This window comes from Perissodus microlepis, chromosome 14, assembly GCF_051167445.1.
Source record: "Perissodus microlepis isolate ML-2025 ecotype Zambia chromosome 14, ASM5116744v1, whole genome shotgun sequence".
NCBI lineage: Eukaryota > Metazoa > Chordata > Actinopteri > Cichliformes > Cichlidae > Perissodus > Perissodus microlepis.
Genome location: NC_140474.1, coordinates 38849774 through 38867389, shown reverse-complemented (window position 1 = coordinate 38867389; position 17616 = coordinate 38849774). Strand labels below are relative to the sequence as shown.

At 44.6% G+C, this 17616-nt stretch overlaps 1 pseudogene; it reads right to left on the bottom strand.

Moving 5' to 3' along the window:
- Window positions 1–541: 541 nt before the first annotated feature.
- LOC146374427 (uncharacterized) lies at window positions 542–11247 on the bottom strand (annotated as a pseudogene).
- Between the last annotated feature and the right edge of the window lie 6369 nt (window positions 11248–17616).

Here is a 17616-nt window from a genome sequence, read left to right as displayed (position 1 = left end):
CCAATTAACCTATCCCCACAAGCTGCATGTCTTTGGACGGTGGGAGGAAGCCGGAGTACCCTGAGGGAACCCACGCAAACACAGGGAGAACATGCAAACTCCACACAGAAAGACCCCGGCCTGATGGTGGAATTGAACTCAGGACCTTCTTGTTGTGCGGCAACAGTGCTAACCACCGTGCCACCGTGCTGCACGGTGGTTAATTAACAACAAAAACATTATTGTTGTTAAAATTAACAACAAAACATTATTTTTATATTTAACACTGAGGGTTATTCACACTGTTCAGAGTAATTACACTTTATAGAGCTATTTTTCCTCCAAATTTAGTTTAATAATAACACTGATGTGTAATAATATATCATTTTTATTTCTCTGTAGTTTTATTTTTTCATATTCATCTTATGATGCTATATTACTAAACTGTGATCTATGCTATATTATGGAAATAACAACAAACATACAGGTTAAAGTAACAGCATTTATTATGTTTCTCATTTCAGTGTCATTTAATTACCATAACAAACCCTTACAATTCACATTAGCATACAGTTCTATGATGCTCACTAGAGAAAGCAATATGACGTTTCCCCAATGTCATAGTTGTTTGCAGAAAAGTGAAAAAGTTGGTCAGAGATGAACTGTATGATGTACCAAAGACATAATGGGCCCTAAAGAGTTCATCAAGGGCTCCTACTGAACCTGGCACTTTACATGGAAGTGCAAGCTTGCAAGCTTGTCAATCACAAGGTGTGACTGGTGCTTCTTGTGGATCCCTGAGCAAGAAGGTAGGGCTGATGATGTTGTCTAGATGCTGCTGTACACTGGTTCCAGCTTACAACAACACATTAAACAACAGTATTAAGTGACTATCCTCTGACAGTAGATTAGCTCACCTCACTGTCCATGAAAATAGAGGTGATGGAACGTATATTTTAAACAACGCACCTTTGGGAATTTGATGAGGTTATCGACAGCTTGAGATGCAGACACCTTTCCTGGTCTCTTTCGCCTTTGTGCAGATGGTGGTAGCAGATGTAGCAGCAGCAAGATAGTAGACATGTCACTGTCCCAGACTACAGACGAATAAACAAATAATTATTCCAAAAATGCATTCAATTGACAGAATTACCTATATAACCAACAATGGCAAATAAAAACAGTCACAATCATACCATTCTCAACTTCAGTACCTGACTCAGCATTGCACATTAACTCCAAGAGCTCTGAGGTGGGTACAAGTCCATGACTTTCCTTTACAACCTTTGCTTTGAGATTGATGGGCCACCTCTCCAAGAATTTGCTGGCAGTGACCTCACAAAACAGGAGTCGGAAATCTTGTTCTATCTGTAATGCAAAAATACAGAACATAAAGAGGTGCAATGAGTGACACTGCAAGCTTCATGGAATATTTCAGTGATTCAACAAATGAAGATGTCTTACCAGTCCTGGTGTGTCCAGAAACTGCATCAGGCCTATGAAGACATCTGCTGGATTCTTTTCATTGCTGACCATTGAATGCTGATAAATGAAGGTAGCTTTCTTTTCACGGATGTCTTCATCAGCAGAGTGTCTCAAAAGAGCAATAGCTGCTCTTACATCCTCATCTGATAACACTGTCTCAGTGGTGAGTGGTCTGGATCGACCATGGCCTGGCCCACCAACTTAAGAAAAAACAATTTGATTGAATCCTGCCTACAAATTACATCAGTATCATTTAAATCACGTGTCAAAGTCAAGGCCCGCGGGCCACATCCGGCCCGGTGTACATTTATATCCTGCCTGCGAGATCATTTTATATAGATGTACTATTATTGTTATGCATGGCCCGGCGATATGAGGCGCTAATAATATACAAACTACAGATTCCATAATGCAGCGCTGCAGCCTCCTTGCTGAATGCTAGGCTACCTGGGAACATTCCCGCGTCAATCAAGTCAAACTTCTGTTATAGAGATTGACAGACAGTGTTGGGACTAACGCGTTATTAAGTAACGCGTTACAGTAACTACGTTATTATTGTGGTAACGAGCACGGTAACTAGTTATTATGCCAAAACCGGGAACGCGTTACTCGTTACTGGGATTTAGATAGGCTCGTTATTAGTTACTTCGTGTGGTGGCTATCGCGGAGCTTCCACAGATTCAATAACATTAGCAAGTGGTGGAAGCCAGCAGGTGGATGAAGGAAAAGGGAGGCAAGAGGAGAGACCCGAAGCGGCCGCTGGTCCGAGAGTGTCAGGTGAACTGAACTTCAGGTAAGAAGTTATAACCTGCAGTCTATCTGGGTCAGATATGAACCAAGTTTAGTTGCAGTTTATTTTCGTTATGCTGACTTTTTCGTACTGCGTGCTAGCTAGCATGACGGAGTTTCTATACAGCTGGGTGGGTGCTATGTTACTGATGTTGAACTTTATTTTGTTCATAAGGTTAATTATTAGAGTTGCCAACCGTCCTGTAAAAAACGGAATCGTCTCGTATTCAGAGAAAATATCATGCGTTTCGTATTGAGGTGAAAAGGAACACAGTTTGTCCCGGACTTCAGCTACAATGAAAAAGACACAAAGCTGGAGTTATTCTGTGTTTACGCTGCACAGCTGCATCTTCTTCTCTCATCCTCTCACCCTCCCTCTCCTGTTTCTACTTCAATCATGAAACTGATCAATGATCAGCTGATCGGCTTTTCTCTCTTGTTTATTTATCGCCCACTTTGCGCCAGAAAGAGGAAACCAGCGGATATATTATTAAACAACAGCAGCACTTTTAAGCTTGATCAGCTGTTGTTAGAATTTATTTAATATTAATTTCTAGTATCAGCTGATGTTGGCTGGAGCCACAGCTCTAAACCTGCTGGTCATGATATCGGTTTGGTTATGTGATGAGAGGGAAACATGAAGATGAAACCAGGAGATGTCCTTACTGAATCATCAGAGCTGTGATGGAGAAACAGGTTTACCTTTTAGTTAACATGAATGAGTTGAAGGGAAGTTATGAACTGTTTCTGAGAGACAAATAACACCAGGATCCTTTTCTAAGTAGCTGACAGCTGGTAATTGTGCAGGGGCGGGTCTAGCAAAGTGTTGCCAGGGGTCCATGTAGGGCATTAAAAGGGAAAGGGGGGCACAAGGAAATACTTTCTTATTCTCATTTAAAATGTCTCACTTTTAAAAAAATAATTATCTGAGTCTTGCAACAAACAATGGATAGATTGATACATATATACCATCAGAACAGTGTACATCACTGTCACAACAGTGTTTATTTTCATTCAAAGGCTTTATGATTTTTCCTATAATGGTGGGCCGGTCTCTAGTCAAAATGCCCGGGACGATTTTTTTGTCCCAGTCCAGCTCTGTATGCAGCTCATCTTCAGTCTGGTGTTACCTACATCTTCCTATTCAGAAGGCAGAATTTCCGAGTTCTGAGTACAATCGAAAGCACCACGACTGCAGTTTTTGGGTTAAGAATTCAAAACGTGTCTTCCAGAGAATGTTGTTGTATATATCAATGAGCAAAAGGTGGATTCGTTGTCTAAAGCTGCTGTTCTCGCAGATGAGTTTGTGTTGACCCATCGCGTTACGTTTTCAGCTGTGCGCCGTGAATGTGCCCCGTTGTCTAAACCTGCGAGGAGTTTGAGGGTTTCTCCTAAGCGTCAAATGCGCCCTGATCAGGTTCCCATGACTGTCCGAGAATGCTTTTATTGCCATGATACTGGCCATCTCATTGCCAATTGTCCATCGCTCCGTCGCAAAGAGCAAACTCACACATTAAAAAAGCCAAAAAGTGTTGGTTTTGTTCAGTCGGTTTCTACTCCTAATCCCATCAGTGATGAACCAGGAAATGACACTCTTGACAGCAGTTACCGACCTTTCATTTCACAAGGGTTCGCCTCACTGACTGGAATAAGGGAGGATCGCGTGCCGATTGCAATTTTGCGCGACACTGGGGCTGCCCAGTCTCTCATTTTGGAAAGCGCGTTGCCTTTTTCAAGTAACTCGTTTTGTGGTGCTGATGCTCTTGTGTGGGGAGTGAAAATGAGTGTGTTACGAGCTCCGCTGCACAGAGTCTTCCTACAGTCACCTCTCGTTTCGGGCCCGGTAACAGTTGGGGTGCGCGCTCGCTTGCCCGTGCAGGGGGTTACTATGATTCTGGGGAATGATCTAGCCAACGGAAAAGTCTTCCCAATCCCTGAAGTAATTGAAAACCCCGTCGATGATTTTGTTTTTGTTTCTGAGCCTGCTGCTGACAGTCTGCCCTCTGTTTTTCCTGCCTGTGTTGTCACACGCGCCCACAAGCGCAAATACGGTGATGTTGACTTGTCTGACTCTTTTCTATGTTCTGAAGCTGTTCCTGAGAAAGCTGAACTGCCTGTGGAAGAAGCTGAAAATTGTGTGTCTGATAAAATGCTACCCGCTACACTTGACCTGTCTTTTGAGGTAAACAAAACTGATTTTATTCATGCGCAACAGAATGACCCGACTTTGGCCAAATGTTTACTTGCCGCAAATTCAAGCGATCAGAATCCCCGTGTCTACAGCATTGAAAATGATGTGTTAATGCGCAAATGGCATCCTCCCTCATCTAGTGATCTTGGCTGGAATGTATTTCAACAAGTGGTTGTACCGCAAAAATTCCGACCCCAAGTACTCAGCTTAGCACATGACAGTTTCTCTGGACATTTAGGAATTAGGAAAACTTACCATCGTATTCTGCGTCACTTTTTCTGGCCAGGTTTGAAGACTGATGTGACCAAATATTGCCGCTCTTGCCACGTTTGCCAGGTCAGCGGAAAACCCAACCAGGTTATTCCTCCTGCTCCATTGCATCCAATCCCAGCTTTAGGCGAACCATTTGACACATAATCATCGATTGTGTAGGTCCGCTTCCAAAAACAAAGTCAGGACATCAGTACCTCTTGACTTTGATGTGCGCCGCCACACGCTTCCCCGAGGCTATTCCGTTACGCACTATCAAAGTCAAAGCCATTGTCAGAGCATTAGTAAATTTTTTCTCCACTTTCGGTTTGCCTAAATCAGTTCAAACGGACCAAGGGTCTAACTTCATGTCCAAGATATTCGCTCAGGTCTTAAAATCGCTATCTATCAAGCATCAAAAATCCAGTGCGTATCACCCCGAATCACAGGGTGCGCTTGAGCGTTTCCACCAGACTTTAAAAGCCATGATGAGGAAGTTCTGCCTCGAGTCAGGAAGAGAGTGGGACGAAGGTCTGCCACTTCTCCTTCTAGCGGTGAGGGAGAGTGTGCAGGAGTCCACGGGTTTCAGTCCCGCAGAGCTGGTGTTTGGACACACAGTGCGTGGTCCCCTGCGGCTGCTTAAAGAGAGATATCTGTCCGACACAGCTACCCCCGAGCAGAACGTATTAGACTACGTAAGTTGTTTTAGGGAGCGTCTGCATAAAGCATGCGAAATTGCACGCGAGGCTCTTTCCGCGTCTCAGGAAAAAATGAAAAGTAAATTTGATAAAAAGTCCGTGCAGAGAAAATTTGAAGTGGGTGACAAAGTGTTGACTCTCCTACCCGTTCCTGGATCCTCTCTCCAGGCAAAGTTCTGTGGGCCCTATACTGTCCAAGAGAAACTGAGTGACACAGATTATGTTATAGGTACCCCAGATCGTAGGAGAAAGCGTCGTGTGTGTCATGTTAATCTGATGAAGCCTTATTTTGTTCGTGATGCAGGTGTAAACTCCTCCTCATCCCCGCTGCGCTGTCTGCCGTGCCGGTAGTTGTGCCAGCATCTCCGTCTCAGTATAGCCCAGAAAGTGATGGCTTAGCTTTCGTTTGTGCTGAGGGTTGCTCCCGACTCAGAAACTCTGAAATATTGGATAATTTGAAATCCCACCTAAAACATTTAGATGAGGCTGCCCAGACCGATGTGTGTTCTCTGATCAATACTTATCCATCTCTGTTTGCTGACACTCCGTCTCGCACTACTGTCCTCGAACATGACATAGATGTAGGTGACCACCCTCCGATCAAACAACACGCTTATCGTGTGAACCCTACCAAACGTGCACTTTTTCAACAAGAAGTTTCCTACTTGCTGGAAAATGGTCTTGCTGTCCCTAGTTCGAGTGCCTGGAGTTCCCCCTGCCTTCTTGTGCCGAAGGAAGACAAAACTCCACGTTTTTGTAGTGATTTTCGAAAAGTGAACAGTGTGACCAAACCCGACTCCTACCCTCTTCCCCGTATGGAAGATTGTGTTGATAGGGTTGGCTCCGCAAAGTTTGTCACCAAACTGGACTTATTAAAGGGTTATTGGCAAGTTCCCCTCACTCCGCGTGCATCTGAAATTTCTGCTTTTGTCACTCCTGATCACTTCCTCCAATACACCGTCATGCCTTTTGGCCTTCGAAATGCCCCTGCCACATTCCAACGCCTTATGCACATTGTCTTAGGTGGTGTCACAAACTGTGAAGTGTACTTAGACGACATTGTAGCCTATTCAGAGACTTGGTCAGAACACCTTGGAACACTCACGGAGATTTTTGAAAGATTAAAAGAGGCATCCCTTACCCTAAATCTTGCCAAATGTGACTTTGGTAAGGCCACTGTGACCTATCTAGGGAAGCAGGTGGGTCAGGGACAGGTGCGCCCCCTGCTGGCTAAAGTCCAGGCTATCCTAGATTTCCCGGTGCCTCGCACTAGACGTGAACTTCGCCGGTTCCTTGGAATGGCCGGCTATTATCGTGGTTTCTGTAAGAATTTTGCAGATGTAGTTGCACCTCTCACCAGTCTCACAAGCGTGTCAAAACCATTCGTATGGTCCCCCACATGCCAGAATGCTTTTGAGTCTGCCAAAGCTCTCCTCTGCAGCACACCAGTACTTGCCGCTCCTGTTTTCACACATCCGTTTAAACTTGAGGTGGATGCCAGCGCCAACGGTCCAGGTGCGGTGCTGTTGCAGGAGGATAGGCAGGGTGTTGATCACCCAATTGGTTACTTTTCAAAAAAGTTCAACTCCCACCAACAGAAATACAGCACCATTGAAAAGGAAGCTCTCTCTCTGTTGCTGGCTCTACAGCATTTCGAGGTCCATGTCGGTTCTAGTTCAGCACCTGTCATTGTTTACACAGATCACAACCCCCTCGTGTTTTTGACCCGAATGCAAAATTCTAACCAAAGGCTCATGAGATGGTCCCTCTTAGTACAGGATTTCAATCTGGAGATCCATCACAAAAAAGGGACAGAGAATGTACTGGCAGATGCGCTGTCACGTGGTTTTCGGAACCCCTAAGCGCCAAACATCTTTAGGGGAGATGTTTGGTCTTGGGAAGGGGGGTGTTATGGCCCTGTCCATAATCTGTTTTGGTGGCTGTTGTTGTCTGTGCCTTTAAGTCTTTGCAGGTCGAGGAGTGGATGAGCTGATGGCTGCTGATTGGTCCCCTGGCCATGTGATCTTCTTCAAATCCCCCACCAGCAGTTGTCCTGGGGCAGCCACTGACAGCAGCAGCAGACCTGACCCTGGCCTCCAAAACCTGAGACATTTGTGCCTGTGACTTTGTGCGGCTTTTCTGAGTTTTGTATATAGTGTGTACATTAGTTTTCATTGTAAATAGCACATTGTAAATAGCACTGCAACAGAAGGGGTGAGCTGCCTTATTGTTTTTCCTTGCACTGTTTTCTCCTGTTTATTTCAGTTAGGGAGTTAGGTGTAGCGCTTGTCTTTTGTTTGATGCTTGATTTCACATAGGGTTTTAGATAGCACTTCCTCCTGACTTAGCTTGTTTTGTTTGTTATTTTGGCCTTTGTTCTCCCCGGAGCTTCCTTTTTGCAGTGTAGAAAAATAAATCACGATTCACTAAGAAATTGGTTTCCCTCTGTGTATGGTTTTGGGGACCAGGGCGGGGCAATCTTTCCAAACTTGTGTTGCGTTCCTGTAACCCTAGACTGGGGCGTAACAAATACCTTCTTGGTATTTCTTTGCCCCCAAAAAAGTTATGTACAAAACGAAGGAGAACAATGCCGGTCCGTACAAAGACAGACTTGATGAAAAGTCAAAGAAAAGATACGAGGACAAAATCAAAGGAGTGAAAGGGTCAGACCCTTACGAGCACACAGAGTGGACAAAAGACGTTAGCGTGCTGCCCAACTTTCACCACGCTCATATTTATAATTATACGGTTCTTGGAGTGAGTGCATACACTCATGAAGTTTAGTAACTTCAGGTCACTGCAACAAGCCCGGGTACAGTTTACCGACGGATGGGTACAGGACCTTGAAATGCACCGTGTAGAACGAAAGACCATCGTACGAACAAAGGTAAGTTTACCAGTCTCACAAATCGTCTTCATAAATACACATTCGTTAACTGTTTATTAATAGGACCTTTGAGCTCAACGGTAATTAATTAGTAGTGGAAATAATTTCTGGTACGCATTACAGAAATGTAGCAGTGACAATAATACTGTATGCTGTAATCGCACTGGGCAATTAGTGATACAAAAAAACCTGTTTTATCCTGTGAATAAAAGCATATGTTTTTGTCAATGTACCATGGTAATAACAGAAGCGAAACGCAATATTGTGTCAGGACAATTCATTATTTATGCACAATAAACAAAGGAGCATAGCGCGACCATTTCTGTTCAGCGCCAGACTTGCACGTAACCTATATCACCAATTATGTTATGAAAAATGACGTATTAACTGCTATAAAACACTGACCTTTGTGGGAATGCTTGGAGCAGACTAACATGTGAGCTGGAGTGTTCTGGGACGTTATATTTGGTCTTTGAATGGCTGCAATCCAGGCCATCCGTCGCCTCTTTGTTACTTCGGAAACATGGCTCGAACAATTTCTCTTCAACGACGTAATCCGATAAAAACAATCTCTTTACCCGTCGGCTTCCCGTGGCTGTCATGCGACCGGCTATTGCAGTTAATAATACAACAGCTTCTTGCCTTTTTTTGTGTTTCTTTTTATCGCTGTCTAACTGATTTCAATTGAAAGCCTGCGTGCGCTAGTACCGCTTGCCACGAGTTCCCAGAATCCTTTGCGGTTTTACCCCTGAATGACGTCACATTCAGGGGTAGAACCGCTCAAGACCTGCAGTTCAAAAAAGCGCCCCTCCGACAGCCAAACCCATCTGTTCTCTGATTGGATAGTTAAATTTGTCATTGACATGACATTGGCCAATCAGATGAAAGGAAGAAAAACTGGGTCAAAATTCGTACTTGTAACTTGAAACTTGAGTGTGTTTCACACGTATTTTTTTGGCTAAGTCCACACACAAATCTTTTTTACACACACACAAATTCTTTTTACACACACAAATCTTTTTTACACACACACAAATTCTTTTTACACATACAAATCTTTTTTACACACACACAAATTCTTTTTACACATACAAATCTTTTTTACACACACACAAATTCTTTTTACACATACAAATCTTTTTTACACACACACAAATTCTTTTTACACAGACAAATCTTTTTTACACACACACAAATTCTTTTTACACACACAAATCTTTTTTACACACACACAAATTCTTTTTACACAGACAAATCCTGATTTAAAAGTACAAAACTGATTTACAAGTACAAAATATTTATGACCACAATTTGAGCCCATAAAAACCCAGATTTTGGCAAATGTGAGCCTGACGAGAAATACGATTGCTGATCGGGTTTGTGAGATGACCACTGATTTAAGAACACAGTTGTGTGAAAGAAGCAAAAACTTTATTGCATACTCTCTTGCTGTGGATGAAAGTACAGACTTGATGGACATTGCACAGCTGGCCATCTTCATCCGTGGAGAGGAAATATTGACCATTAAATCGATGCACGGGACAACGACAGCGACAGGAAATGACATTTTTAAAACATATGTCAAAGTGTAACCGACATGAAACTGCCCTGGGACAAACTTGTTGGACTTACAACAGATGGAGCGCCGGTGTTGTGCGGTGAAAAAAGTGGACTAGTCCACAGGATGCGAGTAAAGATGCAGGAGGAGAACTGTACTGGTGAGTTATCAGCATATCACTGCATCACACACCAGCAAAGGCTGTGTGGTAAAGTCCTAAAAATGGAGCATGTAATGATCACCGTAACGCAGACCGTAAATTTTATCTGAGCTAAAAGTTTAAATCACCATCAATTTCAGTCTTTTATGTGGGAAACAGATTCAGAGTTTGCCGACATTCCTTATCATACAGATGTCCGTTGGCTGAGTTGGGATAAAAATTCTCAATAGTTTTTGAGCTCATCAAGGAAACCTGTCAGTTCATGGACATGTATGATGCGGTGAAGGCATTTCAAGTGAAGCTGTCACAAATGCACCAGTGCAACCTGCCTCACTTTCCCTGTTGCCAAGTAATGTTGAACCAAGTCAGCGGACTTTGCTGAACTGCACCTGTGCAGATTCAGATGGAGCTGCAGTGTAATGATACACTCAAGGGAAAGTACGACACTGAATGTCCCGCACAGTTTATTAGCTCCACTCCTGAAGCAACGCCCCAGCTCGTCTACATGCGGCTCCAACCTTGTGTTTGCTCGCATTTATTTTTTTCTGGGGTTTTTGGCAGCATGTTCATATTTCTCACTTGCATAATTTTGACAGGATATATATAGAGCAAAATATTTAAAGTTAAAGTTAATTTTTTTTTAAGTTTATTTAATCTGGAATAATATTCCTGTCTGTTTTTATTCATATTTATGTTAAAAAACATTGTTTTAGTGTGTTCAATAAATGTTTATCTTGTTTGGCCCGCGACCTTAAGTGTGCCTTGAGTTTTGGCCCCCTGTGCAATTGAGTTTGACACCCCTGATTTAAATGATAAGTGAACTTACTTTTGGGAGATTTGCAAACTGAGGCGCTCCTTTCCTCCGCAGCTTTTCTTTGAATGGTCTTCAACCGCCACGCAAGGTATCCTGAACCGCTCTCTGGATCGTAGTAATGTTCCTATGTAATTAGATAGACATAGAAGGACTATGTTATCAACATTTCTGAAGGCAATTATGTATTTAATGTTGAAAAGTCCCCTTTACTTACATAGCCATGTTGTGACTATGGGTCTTCCAGATATGGAGGCAGAGCAACAATCCCTTGCGCATACATCACTCTTACGCTTTTAGGGGGAGATGTCCTAATGTATAAATTCAATAATTGGCATTGAACATCACAATTAAAAATAATACAATGTTAAAACTGTTTCTTTATATTTTTTTTATTCTTACCCATGTGTTTCTGTCATCTCAGCCTCAAGTATGTTACTCATCTGCTACACTTCTATTATTGAATCTGCTGAAGGAAACACTCGGTGTTTGGTGAGGTAAGTGACGGAAGTGACGGACAAGGTAAGCGACTCATGTTGTAACTGACGTCAGACGCCGGAGATTTTGGCGGAAAATTAAAGCAAATGGTAGTTTAGATTTGAACAAATTCATTTAAGCTTCAGTATTACCAAATACACTTATCAATTGTCTTGTAACTAACAATATTTGTCTAAATAATCTCCAACACCCTGGAGAACAACGGAGAGAGTTTAGAGACTCTCCAAGATTATATTGATCAGTGCTTTCAGGATCTCGTGATGAAGAAGGCCCAGTGTGCAGCTTTCCCGGCCAAATCTGAGACGCCGTCGTCGAAAAGACAACGCCCGGCAGATTCCCCCGGCACAACATCGCCAGCCGGCAAAGATATTGCCGACATACTGGAGTCAATCGACAAGCGATTGTCCAGTTTCGACGCAAGGCTGTCCTTGGTGGAGATTCTTCACCGGGAATTTAAATGCTTGCGAGAATCCCTGGAGTTCAGCCAGCAGCAGGTGGAAACGCTTGCTGCTGAAAATGCCACGCTAAGGGAGTCGGTGAAATGTCTCACAGAAAATGTTACCCAGCTCAATAGAGAAAATAAAAAAAATAAAAGAAACAGTTATTGATCTACAAGCTTGTAGCATGCGTGATAATCTGGTATTTTCTGGTATTCCAGAAGCCGCTGGAGAGGACGCGGAGACCACGGTAAAAAGCTTCATCAAAACCCACCTGAAGCTGCCGGAGGACACGGTGAAGAACATCGTCTTCGATAGGGTGCATCGCCTCGGCCCCATTCGGGCTACGGCCGGGAGACCACGTCCTATCGTGGCCAAATTCGGCCACTTCAAACAAAAGCAACATGTGAAAAGCTGCGGCAGGGAATTAAAAGGAACGGACTTCAGCGTGAACGACCAGTTCCCCAAAGAGATCTTGGAACGACGCAGGGTCCTCTTCCCAATCCGACGCGGCTTCATCCAGAAGGGCTCCCGCGCTGTCATCGTTGTGGACCGGCTGTACGTGGACGGACAGCTCCACCGCGACCCCGGCATCACTCCATGGCTGTATTAACCTCACACCAGATAAGAATCCGCTACACCCTTTCCCTATCCACTCACACTAACTTGCATTAACATCCGTTTAACTTACTGGTATCAAATCGCATCTTAAAGTGTGATTTCATAGCAGAATTAACACCGTCACTCTCCGTCAGTGATTTAATTGGAATGTTTATGTTTTGTTTTGTTTTTTTCTTCTCGTTTTTTTTTTCTCTCTTTACCCCCTCTTGTTTTTATGCTGCTCACCCCTGTCCATGGTTTCTTTCTTTATTTCTTTCACTGCCTTGATCACCTGCTTCGACACTCATCCACAAACAACATCCTTTATTTCGACACATACGCACCATGCGCTCAACGGCAGCACATTTACATCAGTCAGACAGCGCACACAGTCGTATAGGATACACACACTTAAGCCAAGCCTACTCATATTAGTAAATATGCAAACACATAGTCAGACTCAGGGAGCATCTCGCCACACATTTTTTCTCTCTCTCCTTCTCTTTATTTATGAACAAGTGATGTATTCTCTCTACCTGTCTAAGCGACGCACACAGCATACATCCCTAGTTATACACAAACATCTATGGGTGCACTGAGGTTCGTTACATGGAAGATAAATGGAGCTGGCTCCAGAGAAAAGAGGTTAAAAATATTTAACCAACTCAAAAACTACAGGCAGATGTTGTCCTTTTACAAGAGACCCACAGACCTCTTAGAGGTTCGAATGAACTTAAAACACCTGAGTTTCCTAATGTGTTCTCAGCTTGTTATAATTCTAGACAAAGGGGAGTAGCAATTTTAATACTTAAAAATATTAATTTCACAGTACTCGATACAGTTATAGATCCAGAGGGCAGATTCTTAATCATTAAACTATCTATACGTGATAAAAAGCTATGTATTGTAAGTGTATATGGTCCAAATGTTGATGATCCCTCATTCTTTCACATTTTTTTAGTGCACTCTCTGAACACTTCGATGGCACACTTGTTCTTGGAGGCGACCTCAACCTGGGACTGAATGAAGACATGGATAGGCTCAATACAGCAGGAACTCAGCGTAATTGGCAGTCCACAGGTCCAGATGGCTTTCCTGCAGAATTCTACAAAGAATTCTGGACGATTCTAGCACCAGTTTTTTACAGAACGTTGTTGGAAATCAAAGAAAAGGGCAGACTTCCATCAAATATGAATTCTGCAAACATTAATCTCCTGCTAAAACCAGGCAAAGACCCTGTATATCCCTCAAGCTATCGTCCAATATCCCTTATAAATGTAGACCTTAAAATAATCTGCAAAGCTCTCTCAAAGAGACTAGAGAAAATAACCCCCCTCTTAATTCATCCTGACCAAACTGGTTTCATAAAAGGTAGGCACTCATCAACAAATACACGTAGATTACTTAATTTAATAGACTACTCATACAGTAAAAACATCGAAACTACAATATTCTCTTTAGACGCAGAAAAAGCATTTGACAGAGTTAACTGGAAATTTCTATTTGCAACTTTACACAAATTTGGTTTTGGATCCTCTTTCATTAACTGGTTAAAAATATTATATAATTCCCCAACAGCATGTGTCAGAACAAATGACCAGACATCCTCCAGCTTCTGTCTCCTGAGGGGCACCAGGCAGGGATGCCCACTCTCCCCTTCACTGTTTGCAATTTTTATCGAACCACTAGCAGCAGCAATTAGACAGAATTCAGTAATTAAGGCCATAAAATGCAAGAACGTGGAACATAAAATCAGCCTTTATGCGGATGATGTGTTACTTTTTCTCCAAAACTCACAAACCAATATCTCTGGGGTGATTGAATTGATAAACTCTTTTGCAAGAATATCAGATTACTCAATTAACTGGTCAAAATCTACAGTCCTTCCGATTAATTGCTCCTTCCATAATTCCTCTTCCACACCACTGCAATCGGGAAATATAAATTATTTAGGTACTAATGTTTCTCCCAAGCTTGCAGATCTAACTAAATTAAACCATATCCCACTTTTAAAGAAAGTAGAAGGCGATCTGGCTAGGTGGAAATGTCTACCCATATCACTCATGGGAAGGGTTGCCGCTATAAAAGTGATGGTCTTACCAAAAATAAATTATTTATTCTCAATGATCCCAACTAAACCAACACAAGATTGGTTCAGATCTCTAGATTCATGTATGTCCAAATTCCTTTGGAAAGATAAACCCCCACGTATAAGCTTAAAAACACTACAAAAGACCAAGGATAAAGGAGGATTAGAACTACCTAACTTTCAGCACTATTTCTTAGCCAACAGGCTTCAGTTTATCTCAGGATGGCTAAAACATACCCTCTTAGATGAACCTTGGCTAGATGTAGAACAAGCACTTTGCAATAATCTAGAGATTTCAGATCTACCATTTATCAGCTCAAACATCCAACGACATGAATGCTTCAAAAGCATCAACATCAGCTCTTCTCTGACAGCATGGTGGGAGTTTCTAAAATTGACGGGCGTCGGGGGGTTCCCCGGAGGCATCTTCCTTGGGGGGCTCAACCCGGGGTAGCGGTCAGGGCCAATTAGGGGCTCTGTTGGCTCTTAGGTGACGGTTTCCTCGTGGCTGCGTGCAGCGGGGCTAGAGGAGGGTCTGTGCTGACGGACGTGGGTTACTGACCTGGTAGCCTGGCTGCCCCTGGGTGGGTCCGGGATGGGCGTGAGGTTCTGGGGGCGCTCCGGCTCTGGGCTGGGGCCCTGGCCGGGCCTCGGGGGCTTGGGTCCTGGTTGGTGTGTTGCCAGGGTTGTGGGCGGGTGGGTGTATGAGGGCCCAGCCCTGGCGCAGGGTGCCACCGGTGCGTCGAGCCACCTGGGGGGCTCTTCAACTGGTGAGGGAGGTTGTCAGATCTTGCAGGAGCTCTCCTCTCTTCAGGAACTCTCTCTGCAGGAGGGGGAGATACAGGAGAGGTGGAGGAAGATCTCAGCCTGGGCGTCTATTGTCTTATGTAGTCTGGAAGATGAGGGGATGGTGGGGTGGGTGCAGTTTTCTCTGTGGTGGGGTTGGGTGGACTGTCCCGGGCTCTGTGGGGCCGGGCGGCACTGCTGCACTGGGCCCCGGTCTGGATGGGCCTGGACCCCCTTTCCCTGGCGGGTCGCGGAGTATGGGGGTGCCTACTGGGGTTAGCGGGGGAGCTGGCCCCAGGGAGGGGTCACTTGCCCCTCCCTTCCTTCCCTCCCCATCTCCAGCTGCCTCCCTCTTCCCGCTCCACCACAACCACCCACACATGCAGGGCCTTGGAGTAGGGGTGTGTCACCAGGGTGCAGGGGAGGCATCCCCCCTCTCTGTCCCCTTCTGGCTGCCTCTGCCTCAATTTTATCTCACAACTTAGACATTCACATTACTCACACTCTCATTACACATACATATAGGATCTTGGGGGTGGGCACGCTACACGGAATCCAAAAGACCATCAGGGTGTACACCTCACCCCTGGCGTCGTTGCCCACCTCTCAATTTTAAATACACGTAGACATGGAGGGCTAGCAGGAGGGACTATGCGCTTACCTGCTGCTCTCTGGCAGGTCGCTCCATGCCCTCCTGGGTTTTAAATGCACCTTAGAACACACATGCATCAACACTACATATGAGCGGGTGGAGGGAGGTTTTGGAGTCTTCACTCACCCCCGTTCTCTGCGGCCTGCTGGAGCGGGGGGCCAGGAGGAGGAGTTGGCGGTCCGACTGGGGTCTGGAGTGTGGGGCCTCCCTGCTGCTGCGAGTCGGGGCGGTCTGCTTCTCCCCACCGCAGGGAAAAGGGTAACACCACCTGGGTCTGGGTGCAGTTCCCCCCTCCAGGGGCAAGGGTACCTAGACCCGGGGCTTAGAGTACACTTGGGGAGTGTGATTGTGTGTACAGCGTCTCTTTATGTCTGTCTCCACGTTGGTTGAGTGTGGACTAAGTGCATATGAGAGCATGAGGGTGGGAATGGATGTTTGTATCTGTGTGTGCCTGTATGTCTGTGTCCATATGTCAGGTTGGGTATCAGACGCCACCTCTCTGGGGACATCTCAGGCCCTCCAAGGTATGGAGGCCTATCTCCCCCACCACTTCCCCTGCCGGTGGTGGACTCCCTCAGACATCGGTGCGTTGGTGGTTCTTTGTGTCCGGGGATGGGCGTCCAGGTACACACCGGCTCACTCCTTGGCAGCCGCTTATCGGGGCCTGGAGCCTGGGGCTCGCTCGGGCCACTTCGGAGGTGGGGTGCCCCCGGCCTCTCGGCCTGGGGCTCGGTCACGCAGGCGCAGCTGGCTGCCGGCAGAGCTCACGGGCGCGTCACTGCAACCCCCCCTGGCTTCTGCTCCGCGGCTGCTGAGTGACCCCTCATCTGGGACTCTCCTCAGCTCTTTCTGAGACAGTGGCGCGGCTGCCCCTCTGTTGGTTTTCCTTGGTCTCTTGTGTTCTGAGGGCCTCTGGATGTCTGGAGTTTTGATCTCCTCCATACCTGCTTCATGCCCTGGAGGACAGGGCTGTGGCCCCCCCACACCCTCTAGCAGATCATTACATGAAGGAACCTTTTAAAAAAAACAAGCGTGTCCATGCTCACAGGTGTACACACGGGTGATCACACACACAAACTACACCCTTTTTGGCTCCTACCTCAAAGCACACTGTGTGTTGTCGATCTTATGTGCTGCACAATAATGTTTAATATTTAGTATTGACTGTCATATTCCCATAGATCATTGTGATGTTGTTTATTCTATTACTCTTGTTTTCTTCTGCTTGTTTTCTTTTTTCTTTCTCAACAGGTGATCGATATATGCATTTTTTTTTCTCTGCTCAATCTGTTGGTTTTTGTTTTTTGCCCTTGTCCCTCTTCTCAGCTGTTTCTCTTTCCCTCTTTCTTTCTCCCTTTCTTTCCCCCAGTCAAGTCTGTCCCGTATTCAGCAAGTGAAAATAAAATAAACAATAAAAGGTGAGTCAAATAGACCATTACGGCAAGGCTGGGATGGTCAATTTGGTAAAGTAAATCCGTTGGGCATCTTTCTTCGCCTTTAGACAATAATTCTGATGGCAAAAGAGCCAAACGGGACAGGCAAAAAAAGAAAAAAAGTATGTTACTCATCCGTCTTCTGGTTGCATCTCTCTGAGATTTAGGTTTTTGCATACTCTTAAACCTTTCTATAAAATAGAAACATTACTTAATATTACTTAACATATCATTAACATTGCTATCAGTTAATTTATACAAAATACATATTTCTTACTAAATAATGAGCAAAACTCTAAATTAGTGTATGCCTT